Below are 22939 nucleotides of genomic sequence, written 5' to 3' on the forward strand. Positions count from 1 at the left end.
TTCTGTGGGGACTCGCCCCTGGCTGGCTGTCCATCAGTCCCTCTCCCACTGGTCCTGGTGTCCATGAAGAGAGGAATGCAGTCTCTCGTCCTGGAATTGGAAACTCAGTTCTCTTCATCTCAGCAGTTACTGCCACAGCCTTTAGCAGGTTGAAGGGGAAAATGCAAAGAACCCAGAGACTAGGAAACCTTGTCCAGCCCTTGTGCTCTTACCTGAATCACTTCCTGGGTCAGGAGTCCTAGGTAAGGTTTTCTGCATTCCAAGCACATCGCTGTTTTATGTTCTTGTTTTCCTTCCACACACAACGTTTTCCCCCATCCTCTGCTAACCATCCTGTTCAATAGGGTAGTCACCAGCCACATGGAGCTGTTTAAAGTTAAATTATTTAAAATTTAAAGTTTAGTTACTCCATTAAACTAGCCACGTTTTTAAGTGTTCAATAGCCATCTGTCGCATGTAGCTGCTATAGTAGATAGCACAACTTATAGAACACTTCCACCATCCCAAAAGTTCTGTTGCACAGCACCACCTACATCAATGTTGTAGGATCATTCATTTATTTAACCAGTATACCAAACACCGACTGTGTGCCCGACCCTATTTTAAGAACTAGGGATACCCCAGGAGTCAAGGCAGATAAGACTTCTGCTTGCATTCTAATTTGCAAAGCTGCAGCTACATATCAATGTGTATCAGTGGCTGAAGGAGGGGCAGCACTGGCAAACAGTGGCTGATTGTTTTTTAACTTCCTCGTCCATCCTGAGTCTTATTTCTTGAGGCATAGCTCATTTTTCCCCCCAGCTTGTAGATCTCCAAGTTTTAGACTGCTGATTTGCAAAGCAGAGATGGCATACATATTTGATTTACTTTTAAGTATTGACTGTCATTGTTAAGTCTTTTAGGTAGCTTCTGGATGAGAGGTTTATTTGATAGTTGTTGTTCTAGGATTTAATCATTTAAATCAATTCTGGCTGCCTGTGTTTAGAATTTCAATTTGATGGAAGGTCTTGTTCTGGTTGTGTTACCACAACAGAGACGAGAAATACATTACAGGCACTCTTGTTGGGTTTATTCCTACAAAACCTGTGTTTTGACCCCTGTTCCATTGGGATTACTTATACGGCATCAATATTACTAGCTTGGGAAGCTGAATCATGGGTAGGTATGGTGTTTCTAAATTAGCCATTAGAATTCAGATACACCACACTGAACGCTTTCAACAAGAACCATGAAGGCCAACACCACCAATCCATTTGAACAGGAAAATTGTAAACGTCTCCCCTATTGGTGAACTGACAAAATATAGTATATTTGCAGGGACTTTGATGATAGCTCATTCTTTTCCAGCTACCTCTTTTCTCGTTTTATTGGCCCTTAAAGACGGGATTGATTTGTCCAAGGACAGTGGTTTGATGAAACCCTGCCATACCATTAGAAATGGAGTCCAGACATTCACGTGCATCAGGCAGGGGTTCTCAACTTTAGCATGCATCCTGGAGAGCTTGTTGAAGCACGGATTGCTGGGCCCTGCCCCTAGGGTTTCTGGTTCAGTGGGTCCAGGTAGGGCCTGAGAATCTGCATTTCTAGCAGGTACAGGGTGCTGCTAATGGTATGAGGACCACACTTTTGAGAGCCCCTGTTATAAGCCATGTGATTACACTATTGTGAAGTTCCTGAGAGCCAGCTGACACAGTCAGCCAGTCTGGAGGTCTCAGGATCCAAGCTGCACCTGTCTCATCTATCCAGGTCTGAACTTGGGTTTGGCACCACCTAGTGGTGGCTGTGTAATGCTGTGTATTGGTCATGGGGATTCTGTGTCCTGAAGCTGGTTGGGGTTTCTGGGACACTCTCTACAGCTCTCTCATGGTTGGCAGGTGTTTGCTTTGTTATATTGATCTGAGGAGATTGAGTTTTAGGGATCTAGCCTCCATCATTAGTTTTCTGCTGCTTCTCTCCTGGTCTTGCCCTCTCCTGCACATATCCTGCTCCCCCAGCAGATGAGAACTTTAGCCAGCTCTCTCAAGAGCTGGAGAGACAGTCCCCTTATATCCAGAATGGAACCATTGAGGGACGTTATAGCAGCCAGCAGTACATCTTCTGTTATTTAATGTACTCACACTCTTGCCTTACTGACCTACCTCTGTGCTTTGTACACTTTTCCATCTCTACCTATCAAAATCCTTTTTTTTTTTTGCTGGGGGAGGGGGTGGGTATACTGGGGATTTAACCCAGGGGCAATTTACCACTGATCTGTATCCTCAGCCTTTTTTTTTTTTTTGAAACAGAGTCTCACAAAATTACTTAAGGCCTCACTAATTACTGAAGATGTCCTTGAAGTTGCAATCCTCCTGCCTCAGCCTCCCAAGATGCTGGGATTACAGGCATGCACCCCAACATGTGGCTCAAATCTGTATTTATTAATTTCTAAACCTTAGCTCAAATTCTTTCTCCTTCAAAAACGGTGTCCTACCACTCTCTAGAAAATACCTTCTGTTATGGTTTAGATATGAAGTGTCCATAAAAGCTCATGTGCGAAACAATTCAAGAATGTTCAGAGGTGAAATGATTAGGTTGTGAGAGCTTTGGCCTTGGTTGATGAAGCCACTCATGGGGATTAACTGCTGGTAACTGGATGGTGCGGTGTGGCTGGAGGAGGAAATTCGCCGGGGCTGTGACTTGGGGGTTTATATTTTGTCCCTGGTGAGTGGAACTCTGCTTCCCGGCTGTCATGAACTCCATCACTCCCTTCTGCCATGATATTCTGCCTTACCTCTCGGGCCCAGAGGTGTGGAGTCAGCCAACCATGGACTGAACCTGTGAAACCATGAGCCAATGAACTTTTTATCCTCTAGGTTGTTCTTGTCGGGTCTTTTAGTCACAGCAATGAAAAGCTGACTAAAACACCATCCTTCCTTCCTCAGAAAGGGACACAACCTGTTCATTATACCTCCACTGCCTTCCAGACTCTGCGTGGATGTGTTGTGTTGTTGAAGTCTCAAAACAACCTTGCAGGGCTAGGATTATGGCTCAGTGGTACAGCACTTGCCTAGCATGAGTGGGTTTGATTCTCAGCACCATGTATAAATAAATGAATAAAATAAAGGTCCATCAACAACTAATATATATATAATATGCTATATAATATATAAATATATGTTTTATAATATATAAATATATGTTATATAATATATAAATATATGTTTTATAATATATAAATATATGTTATGTTATATAATATATAAATATATGTTTTATAATATATAAATATATGTTATGTTATATAATATATAAATATATGTTTTATAATATATAAATATATGTTATATAATATATAAATATATGTTATATAATTATATATATATAATTTTTTTTAAACAGCCTTGCAGCATGTGCTTTGTACCTGTTTTACAAATAGGAATGCTGACTCTCCTGAAGGTTGGCATATTTTCTAGTTTTCATAAGTTGCAATATTAGTTGTCTAACATAGGTAGTGGGGGCAAAGCTGGCAGTAGAGTAATATTTGACAAAATATTCTTTTCCCTGCTAAAACATGATCTCTTTGAGGACAAGGGTCATGTCTCTGTTTTTTTTTTTTCCCCTCAGACCCAGCCCTTGCTACTAGTGGTTGTCACACTGTATTTTTCAAAGCCACTGATCTCCTGGCTTACCCCTGGGAGTTCTGTAGCTTCCCGCCCTGCTTCTCTCTGCATACTTGGCTCTGGTCCCTGGCGGGGAAGGGGATGCCTTCAGTAGAGCTGTCCCCCTGCCCCACCGTCCCAGTCAGAATATGCAGCCTCAGTCTCTTTCTCCCGTGGTGCAGTTTTGGGGGAATGGAGTGCTCCGCAGCCCTTCAGAACGAGCAATTTGGAGCAGAATGGTTTCAGCTTCTTGCCTGGCTGTCAGTCTGCAAGCCTGCTCCAGCTTCCCACACCCTCTTCACTCCCCTGAACCTCATCTTCTCCCCCATTCAGTCATTATCACCTTACTCTTGCAGACATCCCTGTGAGTCAGGAAATCGAAACAGTGAGAGGTTTATCAAAGTCAGAGACTAGGTGAGAAACCACCAAGGAGTTTTAAACTGGCGTTGCTTAAAACTGGAACTGCATGACAGGCCGTGGATCTAAATATTTAAGAAACACTGACTCACTCCTTTTTCTGTTTTGAATATAACTTGCAAATGTGGTTTCATTTCCCATCCTACTTCTCTCGTGAAACTGCCACTTTCAGGAGAGAGAATGAGTGGGCCTGGCCTCACTGTGGCTCTGATTCTCTCGGAGGCTGGTGCTCTACCAGGCTGCACAGCAAAATCACCTGGAGGCTTCCCTTGGGATTGATTTCCTTGATCCCAAGGTGGGCATGACGTGGGCCTTGGCATATTCCTCCTGTGTTCTAATGGTCTTCATTAGGTTCTTGGTTTCCAAACCTGGCTCATCATTATAGCAGTCTGGGGAGCCTTTTAAAATTGCCTCATTCCCAAACCTGGGAATTAGAATTCCTGAGGAAAAGACCTAGGAATCTATTTTTAAAATAGTTTTTTTTTTTTACCATCAACTAGCTTTGGGTACCATCAGTCTTTGGGCTTCTAGATGGTTCTAGCCCTTCCAGTTATCAAAACAAGGTAGACTAATCAACATGATCATTTAAAGTTACTTAAGTTCTTCACAGATGAGGCCAAATATATAACTTTTTTTCCGTGCTCCTGGAGCAAGGCAGAAAAATGAGGCTCATCAGAAATGCATGAAATGTCATGAACTTCATAAGATTGAGCTCTTCTGCAGAATCTAACTTGTGCTTACTCCATACTCCCAGGGAATGGCTGAATCTGATGGCCCACGTCACTCTCACCTGTTTTTTTTTTTTCCATTTAGTTATACTAATTTTTAGCCCAGCTATATGTTCAACAGACCACCTGCCTTACAGGACCACTTGAGTCTAATTCTAAAGTTTCAAAGATTAAAACAGAATCACAAATTAAAACTATCCTCCTACTAGCTCAAGAATTAAGGAGTCCTTCAAGTAGGATGAGAGGCACTGAGGAAGGGGAACATTAAAAGAAAGGGGTTTGAGGTTAAAGGTCAGATTAAAATTCATCAATGACTGTGATATTGTCAATAACTGCACATATTCAAAGGCACTGCCTCTTCAGAGCAGGCTTCCTGGATTTACATGTTCCTCTCACAGGTACAGCATTCTGGTAAGAGTCTTGCCCATTTCCTATGGCCTCACCCCTCAATTTTGCTGTAAAAACATCAACACATCTCTCAGGACATGTGCCTACCGCTCAAAAAAAAAAAAATGCATGCATTTTTAGGTCCCCAGATTCCGTTTCTGAAGTTATTTCTCAAGCCCTGTGAAAAGAAAAAGAAAAAAGGAACGCATTTCCTGTGGACAAGAATATATCTCTCTCATAAGTACTGCAGTCAAAATGATAGAATGTGCTCCTTTAGTATCTGACATCTCCACAATAGCATTTAATTCCCTGACCTCAATATTCAGTCTTTAACACCAAAACCATAAGAGAGGAAGTGAGATACATATTCTTCACCTCCCACGAGCACCTTCCTGTCTCCTCAAATGAGATAAATGGTCCTAATACACTTTAATTCCGGAAGAAGGAGGCCTGTGTCATTCTAATAAGCCTCAAACGCCTGGCATTATTTTTACACCATTGCTGGTTCCACTGGTTGTGGACACAAAGCTCTCTCTCTCCCAGCAAATGCAAATAGACAGCCAATTCTCAGTCCTTCAGCAGAATTCACATTGATTGATTCCCTTTTGTGGGATTTTTCCTTAGCAGGAGACAGAACAGTTTTTGCCCTTCTGTTTGCAATTCAACATCTCAATGGATCCGACAACCTTCTCTTTGATCTTCCATTTTTTCCAATAAGGAAACATGAAGGGAACAAGAGGAAAAGAACTCTGTTGGAGGTATTTTCTTGCCTTTAAAGTGAGCCTGGCACGGTGGGTGGTGCATGCCTGCAATCCCAGTGACCAGGCAGGCTGAGGCAGAAGGATCTCAAGTTTGAGGTCAACCTGGGCCACTTAGCAAGATTCTGTCTCAAAAAATAAAAAGGGCCATGGATGTTAGCTCAGTTGTGAAGTGCCCCTGGGTTCCATCCTCCAGCCCTGGGATAATTCGAAGAATATGTTTTCCTTCCGTTTTCCCAGTTCTGTCCTCAAATAACCAAAAGCAGCATACACCATTAGCTCAGGAAAAAGAAAGAAACATACAATGTACCAGGTACACAATAGGCACTTTAATTCATTTAATTCTCTAAGCAATCCTCTAATAAGCATTAGTCCTATTTATAGATGAAAAATTGTGGCTCAGAGAAATTAGGTGACTTTCTTAAGGACACACAGCCAAGCTACTAAGCCAGGAGCCTGTCTTTTCTATCTACCCTACCCCTACCTTGGTGCCTGTGAAACTCATTGAGATGCCTTCCCTGAATTACAATGTAACACAGCAACCCTAGCTTCTACTGTGGGAAGATAAGAAGCAGCCACAAGAGAACATTCTGTTCGTGTTCTTTTTTTTTTTTTTTTTTTTTTTTTTGGTATATTCTATACAACTGCTGCTGAGAATACTATTGATTATCAAAAGATCTAACAATCTTTTCTTAGATATTAGTGTCAGAAGTTTGTATTTATGATCAAAATTAAAATGCACTTCTGTTTATACAGCCAGAAATAAATCATACTGTCCTTTTCTTTAATATATTTTTTTTAGTTGTAGAGAGACACACTATCTTTATTTATTTGTATGTGGTGCTGAGGATCCAACCCAGTGCCTCATGCATGCAAGGCAAGCACTCTACCATTGAGCCCCAGCCACAGTCCCTGATACTGTTCTTTTTAATCTTTATTTTTAGGAACCCCCAAGGGAAGTGTATTGTTCCATTCCACTCTAGGGTGAAATTAAGTTCTCCTTTCTCCACATAATTTTGAATCACCCTTTCTGAATGCATTATTGTGCGTTGACATATGATAATTCTATTGCATAAGTTTTATCTACCTGTAAGCTACATCAGGTTCTTTTCAAAGAACACAGAGGTGTAAAATACAAATAAGATCATAAATAACATTCAGTTTGCATCCCAAAGAGGAATTTATAAGTCCGATTTAAATAAGATACTAGATTGAATAAAAGGGGATACTTGGAGAATAGTCTGAAAATCCTTGGTTCATTTCTGACTCAGGAGAACTGAGGTCTGGCCTGGTCTGTCAACTCCTGTCGGGTGCCACTTGCTAACTTGCACTGAGCACTTACTGGCTTAACTGGGGCCAGGCACTCGGCCAAGTGCATTACATGCTTTGTCTGAGTCTTTGCAGCAAGCCTATCTAAGTACCATATTTATCCCTTCTATGAAGAAAACAAAAAGGAAGAAAGAAAGAAAAATAAATCCAAGAATCAGAGACATCAAGAACTAGCTCAAGGGCACATAGATTTGTCAAGGTCAGTTTGACCTTGACATCATGGTGTCCTTGTGCTCACACATAACACAGAGGAGAATGTGCCTCTCTAGACTTCCGTGACACTGGTCACTTCAGTCCTTCCCCCTGCCCTTTAAGAAGCTAGATCCAAGGTTTACATGTCCATCAGCTCTCCCATCTCCCTCGTTATTTTCTACAGCCTCTCTATACAGCACATTGGCCACCGGCTTGGCCAGCTCTTCCCTTGTCCTGGGAAGACACAGAGCCATTCCTGTTTCACCTGAGCTCTCCCATTGGTCTCAGTGGATTTTTCTCTATAAAGCATCCCACAACCTTCTATGCTTAGGAAACCAGAGAGCGAGTCAGAACCATGCTCAGGAGCCATTTTTAATAGAAAACCAGCAAAAAATGGAAAGGATATGGCCATAAATAACCACGGATGGGGCACTTATATACAATATGAGAGCTGCTACAGGAGGCAGAGCACTGCTTTGTTAATCTTCACCTGGGGGGTGTGGGCTCAGGGTGGCTAAATTTTTTGCCATTTTGCATGTTAAAAAATGACTATTGAAAGCCCCCCCCCCCTTTTTAATGTGAATGGGATTTTTTCTCTCTGAATTTCTATTTTGGAGAGTTTGCTGTTAGTATGCAGAAAGGCTACTGAATCTTTGTTAAAAAATTGCAACTTTCCTGATTTCATTTATCAATTCTGATAGCGTTTTCAGGAGATCTTAAGGTTTTCTGCATGTAAGACAGTGCGTCTGTAGATAGAATCAGTTACCTTCCTTCTTTGCAATGTGCATACATTGTGTTTCTCTCTCTTGCCTGATTGCTCTGATGGGGCTTCCAGTACTGTATCAAGTGGTTGTGTTGAGAGTGGGCACCCTTGTTCCTGATCTTGGAGAAAATGCTTTCAACATTTAGTATGATGGTAGCTGTAGGCTTGTTGTATTTGGCCTTTATTCTTTAAGGTATCCCATTGTATAACTGACTTCTTGCAAGGGTTGTCTTCATTCTGTGGAGTGCAGTTAGGTTTATAGGTTGGCCTACATCAGTGCATCCTTGTGTCTTAGATAAATCCCCCTCGATCTTGGCAAATGGTCCTTTTAATATTCTATTGAATGTGGTTTGAATGTATTTTGTTAAGTATTTTTACATCTCTGTTTATCAGGGATATTGGCCAGTAATTTTCTCTTCCTTTGGTATTCTAGTCTGCCTTGAGTATCATAAAATTAGTTTGGAAATTTTCCCTTTTCTTTAGTTTTTGGGAAGAGTTTGACTAGGATTGGTATTAGTTCTTCATTAAATGTTTGAAGTATATTATGGCTTACATCTTTTCTGTGTCACCAAGAGACTCATGTGTGAGACAATGCAAGAAGGTAGAGGAGAAATGATTGGGTTATAAGAGTCTTAACCCAATCAGCGAATTAGTTGCCTGATGGGGATTAACTGGGTGGTAACTGAGGTGGTAGGTGTGGCTGGAGGAGGTGGGTCCCTGGGGCGAGCCTTTGGGTATATATTTTTATCTGGTGAGCGGTCCTCTTTCTCTGCCTTCTGATCATGATGTGAGCTGCTTCCCTCGGCCACATTCTCCTGCTTTGGTGTTCAGCCTCCCCTTGAGCCCCGAGGCATGGAGCCAGCCTTGTATGGACCAAGACCTCTGAAACAGCCCTCAAATAAACTTTTCCTCTCCTACAATTGTGCTGATTGGGTCCTTTAGTCACAGCAGCAAAAAAGCTGACTACAACAGAGTAGATGAAGCCGTCAGGTCCTGGCCTGGACATTTCTTTGATGAGGGAGTTTTTATTATGGATTCAATGCCCTCATTCATTACTGATCTGTTCATATGTTCTGTTTCTTTATGATTTGGTCTTGACACGTGTCTAGGTTGTGTGTGTCTAGAAATGTATCCATTTCTATCCAACTTATTTGTGTGTAATTGTTCATAGTGTTCTTAGGATCCTCTGTATTTCTGTTAACAGGTGTAATGTCTCCTCTTTCATGTCCCATTTTATTTGAGTTTTCCTTTTTTCTTAGAATAGATAAAGTTTTGTCAGTCTTATTTATCTTTTAAAAAATACCTTAGTTTCATTGACTTTTTCTATTATTTTTCTATTCTCTTCATTTATTTTTTTTTCTGATCTTTGTTATTTCCTTCCCTACGCTAACCTTGTGATTGTTTACTCTTTTTCTAGTTCTTTAAGGTAGGGTGTTAGGTTGTTTATTTGAGAGCATTCTCCAATTCTGATGTAGGCATTGATTGCTGTAAATCTTTTTTAATTAAAACATATTAATTGTACATATCAATGGGTTTCAATGTAATATTGCCAAACATGCATAAAGCATGTACTTATCAAACCCAGCCTCCCTTTTTCCACCATACCCCTCACATACCCTTCAAAAAATCTGTAGGAATTACTATTCTACTTTCAAATCGACATTTTTTTTTTTTAGCTTCCACATGAGTACATGAAGTATTTGTCTTTCCATGTCTGGCTTATTTCACTTAACTTAATGTCCTCTAGTTCCATCCATTTTACTGCAAATGACAGGTTGTCATTCTTTTTTATGACCACATAATACTCCATGGTGTGTATGTACCACCGTTTTCTTTATCCACCTGTCTCATGATGGGAACCTAGACTGATTCCATATCTTATCTATTATCAATAGTGGTGCAATAAACATAGGTGCCTGGGTTGTCTTTGATATGCTGATTTCATTAACTTTGGCTAGATACCCAGAAGTGGAATAGTTGGAGCTTAAGGTAGATATATTTTTACTTGATTAAAAAAAAACTCCTTACTCTTCTACATAATGGCTGTACTAATTTACGTTCCCACCAATGGTATATAATAGTTCCTTTTTCTCCACATCCTTACCAGATTTCATTAATTTCGTTATTATTGTTTTGGTAATAGCCATTCTAACTAGATGGTATCTTGTAGTTTTGATATGCATTTAACATTGGCTGGTCATTTGCATTTCCTTCCTTCCTTCCTTCCTTCCTTCCTTCCTTCCTTCCTTCCTTCCTTCCTTCCTTTCTTCTTTCAGTGTGTATCCAGCTCATTTTCTCACTTAATTGGTTTACCTTGGTTTTTGTTAATATTTTTGTGTTCTTTATATATTCTGAATATTAACCCGCTGTTAGATGAGTAGCTGGCAAAGATAAATTCTTGTTCTGCGGTTTATCTCTTCATTCCATTAATTGTTTGCATTGCTCTGCAGAACCTTTTTGGTTGGATAGAATCCTCTTGGTCAATTTGGGCTTTTCTTTCCTTTGCTTTTGGAGTTCTATTCAGGACATAATTGCCGTGTCAGTATCTTGAAGTATTTCCCCCTTGTGTTTTCCTCTAGTAGTTTCAGGTTTTACTTTTAAAAAGTCTTTTAATTATTTCGGGTGGATTTTTGTAACTAGTGAGGGATAGGGGTCTTGTGTATATGGATATCCAGTTTTCCCAGTGCCATTTATTGAAGAAGCTGTCCTTTCTCTTTTTTTTTTTATTTTATCATAAATTTTAATCATGGTTCAGAAAAAAATTGAGTGAATAACTTTCTCTGAAAAAAATATATTGACTCTTGGGGCTGGGGACGTGGCTCAAGTGGTAGGGTGCTCGCCTGGCATGCGTGCGGCCCAGGTTCGATCCTCAGCACCACATACAAAGATGTTGTGTCTGCCGAAAACTAAAAAATAAATATTAAAAACTTCTCTCTCTTTCTCTCTCTCTCTCTCTCTCTCTCAAAAAAAATATATTGACTCTTTGTAGAGTGCAGTTATTGGGGGTGAGGGCAATGGTAACTTAAATTACCCTATTTTCTTTTCTGAAAATGACAAAAAGTCCCATTTCCAGTCTGATTATAAAGATACATGAGCCTCAAAGTGGCTGAGAATAAATACAAAACAAGAAAGGCAAAAGCTGTAAAGCTAAAAAGCATGAAATAGGCTCTAAGAGAAAAATCTCAGAAATACCCAAAGTGGCAACAAGGAACATTTGGCTGAAGATCTTTTCAGCCATCTTTGTCTTTTGCTCCATGTTTAAGGATGCGTGTGAACTCGATGTAATTGAAATTCCCCTTTTTGTCAATAGGGGTTTCTCTGTACAGCTCATCCACTTTCTCCTCTGTAAACCCATCACCCATGGTGGTCAGCGGCTCTCTCAGGTAATCCTCCTGAATGGTGCCAGTAGCTTCTTCATCAAAGCCAGCAAAAGCATTTCTGATGACATCTTCGGGATCTGTGCCATTTAACTTCTCACCAAACATGGTTGAGGAACATGGTGAAATGGATGGGTCCTGGAGCCTCATTCATCATGGCATCCAGGGATCTGTCAGTGGGATTCTTCCCAGTGAGGCAAGCATAGCAGGCAAATCTTCCTTGTCAATGAAACCATCTCTGTTCTGGCCAATCATGTTGAAGGCCTCTTTGGATTCCTGAATCTGTGATTGGTCAAACATGGCAAACGTATTAGATGTTGTGCGTTGAGGGCGCTTCTTGGTGGTCTTGGTCTTTGCCCTTTTGCATGACATGGTGGTGGTTGAATCCCTACACAGCCACGAGAACCAGGCACCTTAGCGAATCCCTGGCTGCCTCTATCACCACCTTTCTACCCCCAAAGAGGCTGTCCTTTCTCCAAGGTATGTTTTTGGTGCCTTTGTTGAGAATCAGCTGGTTGTAGATTTATGAGTTTTTCCCTCGAGTTTCTAATGTGTTCTACGGGTCTGTCTGTTTTTATGCCAGTACCATGCTGTTTAGTTACCATGGCTCTGTAGTCATGTCTTAAAATCAGGCATTGTGATGCCTCCAGCTTCATTGTTTTAGCTTAAGATTGCTATAGTTATTTGAGATCATTTGTTTTTCCACATAAATTTTAGGATTTTGTTTTTCACCTCCACGAAGAATGTCAGTATGTTGATGGGATTCAAAGATTCTGCAGATTTCTTTGGGTAGTATGAACATCTTGATGATATTAATCCCTCCGACCCAAAAACATGAGAGGTCTTTCCATTTGGGGGTTTGTATCTTCTCAAATTTCTTTCATCAATGTTTTATAATTTTCACCGTAAAAGTCCATCAGCTCTTTAATTAAAAATATTTGTATGTATTTTTATTTATTTTATAGTCATTATGAATGGGATTGTGTTCATGATTTCTTTCTCAGCAAATTTGTTACTGGTGTAAAAGAAACTATTGATGTTTGTAGGTTGATTTGGCATCCCACTACTTTTCTGAATTTGGTTTTCAGTGTTCATAGTCTAATGGTGGAGTCTTTAGGTTTTTCTATATAGAGAATCATATCATTTGCAACCAGGATCGATTTGACTCATTCCTTTCTTAATTGTATGCCATTTATTTCTTTTTCTTGCCCAATTGCTCTGGCTAAGACTTCTAGTATTTAATGAATAAGAGCAATGGGAGTTGACTCCCTTATCTTGTCCCTGATCTTAGAGGAAATGATTCCAGCTTTCCATTCAATATAATGTTGGCTCTGGGTTTCTCACATAGAACCTCTATTATATTGAGGTAATTTGTTCAGAGTCCTGTACGCCTTCTATACCACATGGTCATCCATATCTTTCCCAAGATATTTTCTGATATTATTTCAGTGAATAGATTTTCTATGTCCTTATTCTTTTTCCTCTCACCTTCAGATATTATGAAAATGCATTATTTAATGCTGTCTCACAGGTTTTGAATACCCTCTTCATTTTTTATTCTTTTTCTTAATTGAGGACTAGGATATTTCAGATCTATCTTCAAGTTCAGATATCCCTCCTTCCACTTGATCTAGTCTGTTGTTGAGGCTTTCAACTGTATTTTTTATTTGACTTATTGAGCTCTTTCTTTCCAAGGTTTCTGTTTAGTTCTTTTTCCAAATGTCTATCTTTTTGGTGAATTTCTCACTCATATCCTACATCATCTTCCTAGTTTCATTTGACTATTTATCATTCTCTTGGATCTCATTGGGTTTTTTTTTTTTAAATAATCGTCCTTGAAATTCTATCTCAGGCATCTCATTCATTTCTATTTATTTGAAATCTCTTGCTAGAGAGTTACTATGTTCTCTTGGAGATACCATATTGCCTCTTTTTTGTTTGTTTTTATTTCTTGTGTTCCTCTGTTGTAATTTGTACATCTGGTAGATAGTTATCTCTACCACGTGTAGGGGGTGGCCTTTGTAGTAAGCAGTTTTCTCCTGAACATACCTCTTGGGGTATTAGTTTGTTATGCTGTGTTGGCTTCAGCTATCCTTGAGCCCTGAAGTAACGTCTCCCCAAAGCTGCTTTGGCTGTAATTAATAGACTTTGGACACAGTACATGTCATGGCAGAATCAGAATCCCTGTGGCCACACAAGAGTGGAGACACTCTATCAGTTTAGACAGGTGTGATACAGGCAGCAGTGGTGTGGGGTACTCACTGTGTGGCTACTCCTGTATGAGGTTAGTGGCCCCTATCAGGTGACGGGGGTTTCTCAGGCTTCTGATGCTATTATCAAGGGCCTATGGCACTAGCAACCCCAGCAGTAGTGAGCACTTAAGGCATTTTATCTTCCAACCAATCAGTGGTACCAACCCAGATTCTTCACGGGGAAGGAGCTGCAGCATCCCTCTGGCACTCACAACCAGTGTTTCGCAGGCATTGTGTGGGGGTGGGCTGTGATCTGGACAGCAGAGTTCCCTCTGCCACTTCAGAGGCACAGCCTGCTCAATAGTGGGGCCTCAGCCAGAGCTGGGCATGGTTCCTCTTGAGGACCCCCTTTGGTCATGTGTGCCTGGTGATGGGCAACAGGGGGAGTCATGGAATTGTTCAAGCCCCCTCCACCCAATCCTGTGGGTAGGACAGCAGCAGGAACTGTGGTATCCAATCCCTTTTGTAACAGGCAGAGGAAGGACAGCAGGTAATGGGAACTGCCTTGAGAATCTTTTTCAAAGCAAGAACACTATGCAGATTTCAGATTACTTGTGTCTGCCTTCTGTCCTGGCACTAGTAAGAGTCCACAATACAGTTGGCGGTGCCTTTGGTCTAAAAGGGCAAGTGTCTTGATCTCCTTGTTCTTGAGGGTGGTGCTCTCCATTCTCCATGTGGCAACACCCATCCCCTACAGTGCAGGGCACCCAGAAGGCTTGGGACACAGCCACCCTGCTGGGCCACGTTGGGTTGGCACAAGGCAGTTGTGCCAACCTCAAGCCAGTATAAGAGGAATGTCTGTACAGTCCCAAAGAAGAAAATATGCAGGGGTTTCTGACCTCTAGAACAGCCTATATTTAGACATTAGCTCCCTTTTCGAGGTGGCTCCTGGCTACAGCAACCTGGGTGTTCACTGGGAGCTTACAGGAGATCCTTTTTCAAAGCAAGGATACTGTGCGGATATCAGGTTACTTATCTAAGCAGGCTGCAAGCCCTTGAGGATCATGAAACTTTCTAGCAGCTAGGATTGCCAGCGTCTACATGGGTAGAGTTTGATGCAACTCTTTTATCCTTATCCTTGCAAAGGGAGCCAGGTTGGAAGATATTAGGGTATTTTATTTCTATTACTATGCTGTTGTCCCAGATCTCTGAATCTTACAAGAGACTAACTAGTCTCTCTGATTAGTTTCCAGTGTTTCTTCCATGGTCACTTACCTCACCGTGAAGCTATATTCCTATTACTTGGGTTCCTATATGTGGAAAAGGAGGTAAGTACTGGGCACTTCTGTTCAGCCAGCTTGACTGAATCTACCTAAACTTGCCTCAAAAATGAATACATGCCTGTATTCACTTTTCTCAAGATACTTTTTAATTTCCTTTTAAATTTCTTCTTAGACTCATTGTTCAAGAGCATATTGTTTAATTTCCATGTATTTGTGAATTTTCTGAAATGCCTCTTGTTATTGGTTCCTAGTCTACTACCACTGTGGTTAGGACAGATACTGGAGGTAATTTCAGTCTTCTTATAATTGTTAGCATTCCTTTTGTGGACTAACCTATGATATGTCTGGAGAAGTCTCCCTGTGGGCTTGAGAAGAATGCATATTCTACTACTGCTGGGTGGACTGTTCTGTATATGTCCGTGAGGTCCATTTGGCCTCAGGTAAGGCAGAATATCACGAGGAAAGGGCATCACATCATGTAGGGAAGCTGCTTCCCTCATAGCAACAAGGAAGTGGTGTGGGTGGGGCAAGAAACCAAAGGGAAAATATACCCTTCCAGGGCACACCCCCATGACCCACTTCCTCCTCCCACACCCCCCATGCCTACAGCTACCACCCAGTCAGTCATTCAATTGCATACAGCTCTCATAATCTCATCAGTTTACCTCTGAACATTCCTGTATTAACACAGGAGCTCTTGGGAGACATCTCCTGTCCAAACCATAAAAATTGGCCATCTTTGTTTAAACTAAGTCAGTTTTATTATCTAAGTCTAACTACCTCTGCTTTCTTTTCATTTCTATTTATAGGAAATATATTTTTCCATCTCTTTGCTTTCAGCCTGTGTTTGTCCTAAAAGTGAAATAGGTCTTTTGTGTTCTTTTTCTTGTAATTCAACCAATTACTGTGTGTCTTTTGATTAGAGAATTTAATTCATTTATCTGAAAATGGTTTGTGTTTTCCCTGTGCTCACACATTGCTCAACACCACACTGCTGTCCACAGATCAGAGATAGGTGGCATGTGTGGGGCTATATTTCCCCCCACATGAAGCATTTCTCCAGTACACCCTGGCTAGGTGTTCTATATTCAGTTCAGTTCTGACCCTGTCTACTTGAAGATCACAAGGTTTTGGACTCATTCCCACAAGGCTTTTCCCCCAATTCAGGTGTCAGTCACAACTAATAGGCTGTCACCTATACTTCTGTACTGTCACCTGTACTAACTGGCTATAAGTTAGGGCTCCCCATGATACCCGTGTTGAGAATCAGGTTTGAGTCCTGTTCCCCCAGTGTTGAAGATGGAACACCTGAGAAATGCTGAGGCAAGTGCAGAAAAGAAATTTTATTTAAAGGATAGAACATAGACAGACACTCCTCTGCAGTGGAGGGGGTCCAAGCTGAAGCCCAAGGGAATAGGGATGTCCTGTCCCTTTTATAGACTTCAGATTTCCTTTGTTCTCATGCCCCATCCACCTCTTATCTTACCTATGTGGCCAAAAGGTGGGAAAGGAGCCTTTAGTGGCCCAAGAAGGAAGGAATCAGCCCAGGGGGCATTCATTCATTGACAACTCCTTGCAGGGAGTTGGAGGCAGGTAACCTTGGCAACGGTTGGAGGAGGGGGAAGTGCTCTCAAGGTATCAGCATTTTATTTCCTATGAATCAGCCCCCATCTTCCTGACCCAATCATTCATTGCCAGCACTGACTATCCTTTTGCCCCCTCCTTACCCCTACCCCCTGCTTGGGTTTGATTAATATGCTAGAGCAGCTCACCAAACTCAAGAAGGCACTTTAATTAGATTTTAAATAAATAAGTTTGATAATAAAGGATACATATAAACATCCAGGTGAAGAGAGATCTATAGTGTGGTCTGAAAGTGTCCCAAGTACAGAAGTTTCAGTCTTCATGGTGTTGCAGTAAGCTACCCTTTAAGCATGTATATGATGCCAACCTAGGAACTCTCCAGAGCCTTAGTTCAGGCACCTTTATGGAGACTTCATCACGTAGGCACTTATTTTCTCTGTTTAGAGTGACTCTTCTGTCTCTAGAGAATGGAGAGTGGGGTGGGATGCACCAAGCTTATGATCTTAGCTTGGTCTTTCTGGCGATCAGCTTCCATCCAAGAGGTCACCAAGGGCCACCCCATTAGAGCAAAGGAAACTCCTATCACTCAGAAAATTTCAAATGCTCCTTTCACTTTGGAAATTACACAGGTCTTGGGAGCTCTGCCAGGAACTGGTGCAAAGATCAAATATTAGAACAAGAGATTCTCCTAGCACCCGTGTCTCTCAAGAAATTTGCAAGAGCCTTCAGAGCTTTGTGTAAGAGACTAGGAACAATATAATTATTTCTTATTACTTCACAGCCTTGTGAGTGCCATTTTATTAATCATTTTCTGGCTGTCTGTAAATTCTTTGTTATTTCTTCTTCTCTTACTGTCTTCCATTGTGAAAACTGATTTTCACTAATGGTATGCTTTGATTTTTTGATTCTTTTAATCTGTTGTATATCTGCTGTAGGCTTCTGTTTTATGATTACCTCGAGGCTTACATAAAACATCTTATAACAGACTATTTTTACCTGATAACAATTTAACTTTGCATACAAAACCTCTTTACATTTTATCTATTCCATATTTTATGTTTCGTTGTCACAATTCACCTTTTTGTACTATGTATCCTACATCAAAGTATGATAGCTATTGTTTTTGATAGTTTTTTGTCTTTTGACCTTCATACTAAAGATATAAGTGATTTACGTACTACCCTTAATGTATTAAAATATTTTGAATTTGTGTGCATAGTCTTACCTGTAAGTTTTACCAGTAAGAAAGAAGTTTCCATGTTACTAGTTAATGCTTTTTAAATTTTTTTCCCCCAGCTTGAAAAACTCTCCTTGGCATTTCTTATAAGACAAGTCTGACAGTGATGAACTCCTTTAGCTTTTGTTTGGGAAATTCTTTGTCTTTCACTTCTGAAGAACAGCTTTGCCAGGTACAGTTTTCTTGATTGGCAGATCTTTTTCTTCAGCCCTTTGAGTATATCATCCCACTCTTAGGCCTGGTCTGTAAAGGTTTCTACTGATACATCTGCTGTTAGCCTTATTAGAACTCCCTTCTATTGGGTTGGCTTCTTTACCTTTGCCTTCTTTGCCTCAGAGTCCTCTCTCTGTCTTCCATTTTTGATGGTTCAATTATAGTCTTATTATAACAAGTCTTGATGTAGTTCTGTTTGGATTGACTCTAACTGGAGACCTTTGATCTTCCTGCACTACTTATATCTTCCCAAGATTTGGAAATGTTTCTGTTACTTCTTTAGGTTTTCTCTTCCTTTGTGTCTCATTCTCCTTCTTTAGTCCTTATAATTTGAGTATTTGCTTTCTTTTTGCTTCCCCATAAATTCCATAAGATTTCTTCTTTTCATTCCTTTTCCTTCCCCCCACCATGTATTTTCAAATACTCAATAGATTTTTTTTTATCCTGCTCGATCAATTCTGCTATTGACACTTGCTGTTGCATTTGTTTTTATTTCATTTGTTATATTTGGAGGCCAAAATGTATTTTGTTTTTATAATTTCATTATATTAAGTTCTCATTTTCATCAGTTATTATTTTCCTGATTTCATTGAGTTATTACTCTGAATTTTCTTAAAGTTCATCACACTTCCTGAAAATAATCATTTGAATTCTTGGTTAGGTGGTTATTAATAAGTCTGCATTTCTTTAGGCTCAGTTACTGGTGCTTTATTTTGTTCCTTTGGTGGTGTCATGTTTCCTTGTTCTTGACCATTGTGACTGTGCATTGGTGTCTGCATGTTTGCATAAACAAGAGCTTATTCCAGTTTTTGAAGACTGACTTTGTTTGGGAAAGCCCTTCACCAGCCCGTTTAGAGATTCTGGGCAGGCCATCCTCTCTGTGGGAAGGCTGGCTGCTGAAATTCTTGAGCATCCTGGCCTCGTGCCTGGTCCAGGAGGTGGGTGGTCTTGGTTCCTAGGTCCAAGTGGGCCTTGAGTCTGGAACCACTGGGGTGGACCTGTGATTTTGACTGCAGAGGTGGGCCTGGAGTCTGGGTCTGTGAGTGTAGGTTGCTTTGCCTTTGCTCCATCCTTTTGGCTGCAAAGCTCTTTATTTTCTTAGGATTTCATTTCAGAAATTAGTTGTTTTTCTTAGAGCATTTAAATTATTTCCTGAGGGACCATACTGATGCAATTAATGCTTACTACTCTATGGTTAAAAAGAGGCTTTTGATGTAATCTAATTGTGGCTCACCATCTATCCAAAACAACACAATTGACCCAAGAGACTCCGTGAAGAAAGCATCATTAGAACAGTGAGTGAGTTCAGTCAGGTCACAAAATGAATAAAAAGAACTCAGTTGTTTTCACATGGAGGAAATTAGAAAATGTAATGAAAACACATTCTATCACAGTAGCAAAAAAACAAACATAAAATGCCTAGGAATTAACTTAATAAGACTGTGGAACTTAAATAAAGGAAAACCACTACAAAACTACAAAACTCCACAGAAGGACCTAAATAAAGATGAATTTTGAATACATAGTAGGCCATATGGTGCTTCTAATTGAAATAGCCTAGTGTAACGCAGATGATCCTGTGTCTCTCAGATCTACAGGCTTCATTTTTTCTTTGGTAGCTGAATAAAATGACTATATTCCATGCGTTGAAAGTCTATCACTTTTTCAAAAATCTCCAAAACTGTTTTGGAGATTATTGATCAAAATAAACCACAATTATTTTTTTTGTTCTCCTGTTACTTGATTATCCATTTATTAATTCACTCACTGTTTATTTTTATGTACATTTATCGAGTGCTAACCATGTCCAAAGCACTCTTGTTGTTACCCACTGGCCATTGCTTATGACTGCTGGGCTGCTACCTCCAAGAGATCCTTGTCTTGCCTTGGGACATTGCCCCTGTCAATCACCTATACACAGCTATTTTGTGCAAGACTTTTCTGAGGTTTGAAGGATACTAGAGGTGGGTGAATATTGTGGGAGGGAAGGCATACTGATATAGCATTTATGTACAAATAGCATAAATCAAGAATGAGCTAGAAATTAAAGTTCACAGGTCACACCCTGTGGGAAGCTTCTCACTTAATGCTTTGTGTTTGGGTCTCACCTGCTGCCATCTTTTGGAATTCCCTCTCCCCATCACTCAGACATCTCCTATTCATCATGTCAGCCCCTGTGATTTCTATACCCTTTGGCCCCTGTTTTAGTCAGCTGTTTCACTGCTGTGACTAAAAGACCCAACCAGAACAACTTTAGAGAAGGAAAAGGTTATTTGGAGGATCACAGTTTCAGAGGTCTCAATCCATAGACAGCAGGCTCCCTTCCTTGGGGCTCAAGGTGAGACTGAACATCATGGCAGAAGAGTGTGGCAGAGGGAAGTAGCTCACATGATGATCAGAAAGCAGAGAGAACAACTATACTCACAGATACAAATATATACCCCAAAGCCGTGCCTCCAATGCCCCTCCTCCTCCAGCCAGTTACCACTCAATTAATCCCATCAGGAATTAATTCACTCCAAACCTTCTAGCATTGTCTCACACATGACATTTTGGGGGATACCACGTCTAAACTCTTTCCTAGCATAAGCCTTTGGAAACTCAACTCTTCCTGTTATTTCATAGCTAAAAGCAATTTAGCTGTCTCTCTCATCCTTACTCATATAGATGGGGGCAAGGGTGGTATTAATTTGTGTAACCAAAGAAGTCATGAGCTATTGTGTTCCCTTCCCTTAGGTAAAAAAATATAAAAACACTTCTCACACCCTGGAAAAAAATTGTTTTCTCATCTCCAGAGCAACACGTTTTAAAATATTTAATTTTCTGCTTATCACGTTTGTATTTTGAAGAATTCAAATCTCTCCCAAGCAAACAGAAGATAATTTGAACCAAAATGCCAATGATTTTTTTCCCCTGAAATTCAATAAAATGATCTTGAAGTTAATTTTAAAGGAAGAAAAATAAACTCAAAGAACAAGATGAATCTTAAAAGGAAGAGGTATAATAGAGGACTAACTCTGGGTTTAATATTAACACTTTTCTAGTGGAAGAATGAGCAAGCAGAGGAAGAAAAAAACACAAAATCTACAAACAGGTTTAATAATAGGAAATTACTGAGAATGTAATAAGTGAAATAACTCCAGAAGAAAACACAGGCAAGTATTTATGTAATGTCTGACTGAGGAAGGTCTTTCTAACCAAGGTGGAAACATTCTTATTAAAATCATTAAAAAAACCCAGCATGGATAAACCTTAAAACCATTATGCTAAGTAAAAGAGCCAGATGCAAGAGATTACATATTGTGTGATTCTGTTCCCATGAACTGTCCAGAGTGGGCAAATGCATAGAGACAAACACTAGATTCATGGTTGCAAGGGCAGTGGGAGCAACTAGTACTGAATACAGGGTTGTCTAGAGTAACTAACATGATCTGTGTTCGGTGGTGACTGAGGGTGGCTGAATAACTTTTGAATATACTACTAACCAGTGAATTATATACCTTAAAGGTTGAATTTTATGGTAAGTGAATTAAAAAAATTTTAAGATAAATGAGGTCTACTAATGATGTCATAAGAAAACCTGCATGTCAGTAGAGAACAACCAAAGAATATAATTAAAATTTTCCAATGCAAATTAAAGCAATGAGATGGAGTATGTACCTATTTACTGGCCAAGATGAAAAGAAATTATAAATCTCCATCATTTGGTAGAGTATAATCCATTTAACCTATATTACTGGTATTGAGGAAGAGAAATGGGCAATATATTGATTTTGAAAGTCTTAAATTGTGTTCTTGTGTTTCCATTTCTACATCATTTTCTATTTAAAATAAAGTAGTAAAGCAATAGAATCAACACAGAAAAATGTCTGCGGTTATAAAGTAGGAATCAGAAAATGACATGGACCAACAGAGGCACACATTGGGAAGACCAGAGAAATGCACTCCAAAATGAGAGCAAACCATGGCCTCTTAGGGGCAGGATAACAGATAATTTGTACTCCCTTGTTCATTCTTGTCCATATTCTCTGTTACTCAGAACAGTTCCAGGAGCAAAGGAGCAGATGTCATCACTATCTGATCAATAGCTAGCACCGGAAAGTCACCTCAGCTATAGGTTCCTCAAGATAGCATATCTCTCTTTGCTTAATCTATTTGTTGAAGTGTTAGTTAATAATATTCAAGTACATTTACAGATTTTCCAGGAATTTGGGAGTAACGGGCCTGGAAGGGAGACAGGCTTAGAAATAACAAGCCTGGAAAAGCATACATAATTTCTCTATTAAATTTTTATTTCCTTGTCCTTCCTTGACGTCTCCTTTCTACCGATTTCTTATTTACTCTATCCTTCCTCAGTCTTTTGCAAATATCCTATGCCGGAAGTATATTTTTGATCAGGAAACAATTTTTAAAAAGTTGTTTTAGATAATATAACTTCAAGTGTGATGAAACTTTCTTGTACTTTTTTGTTTGAGGTTGTGTGTGTGTATGTGTGTGTGTGTGTGTGTGCGCCCGCGCGCACGAGTTTAGTAAAGAAAGTTCTAAAGAGATCCATGAATGTTCCAAAGCCAGATTCTCTAAGTCTCACCACATGAGATGCCATCAGGACAATTCGTGGTTTCAGGATTTGACCAATCGATGTTGTAAAACGGTCATTTTACAACGTGGACCATCGTAAATTAAACTGTGGTGTATCTCAAGGTTTATTTCTGCTCCAAATACAGGTATATTAGAATTCACTGCCAGGATCACATTACGTGGAGTGCTTTGGATTACTGATGATTTTCTCTGGATATAACCATTTTCTTCTCCCGTTTTCCTAGACAGAATCATGAATAAAC

At 40.0% G+C, this 22939-nt stretch overlaps 1 pseudogene; it reads right to left on the bottom strand.

Moving 5' to 3' along the window:
- Positions 1–11442: 11442 nt before the first annotated feature.
- On the bottom strand, positions 11443–11961 carry LOC113179355 (myosin regulatory light polypeptide 9 pseudogene; annotated as a pseudogene).
- Positions 11962–22939: the final 10978 nt, after the last annotated feature.

Source organism: Urocitellus parryii, chromosome 2 (assembly GCF_045843805.1).
Source record: "Urocitellus parryii isolate mUroPar1 chromosome 2, mUroPar1.hap1, whole genome shotgun sequence".
Classification (NCBI taxonomy): Eukaryota; Metazoa; Chordata; class Mammalia; order Rodentia; family Sciuridae; genus Urocitellus; species Urocitellus parryii.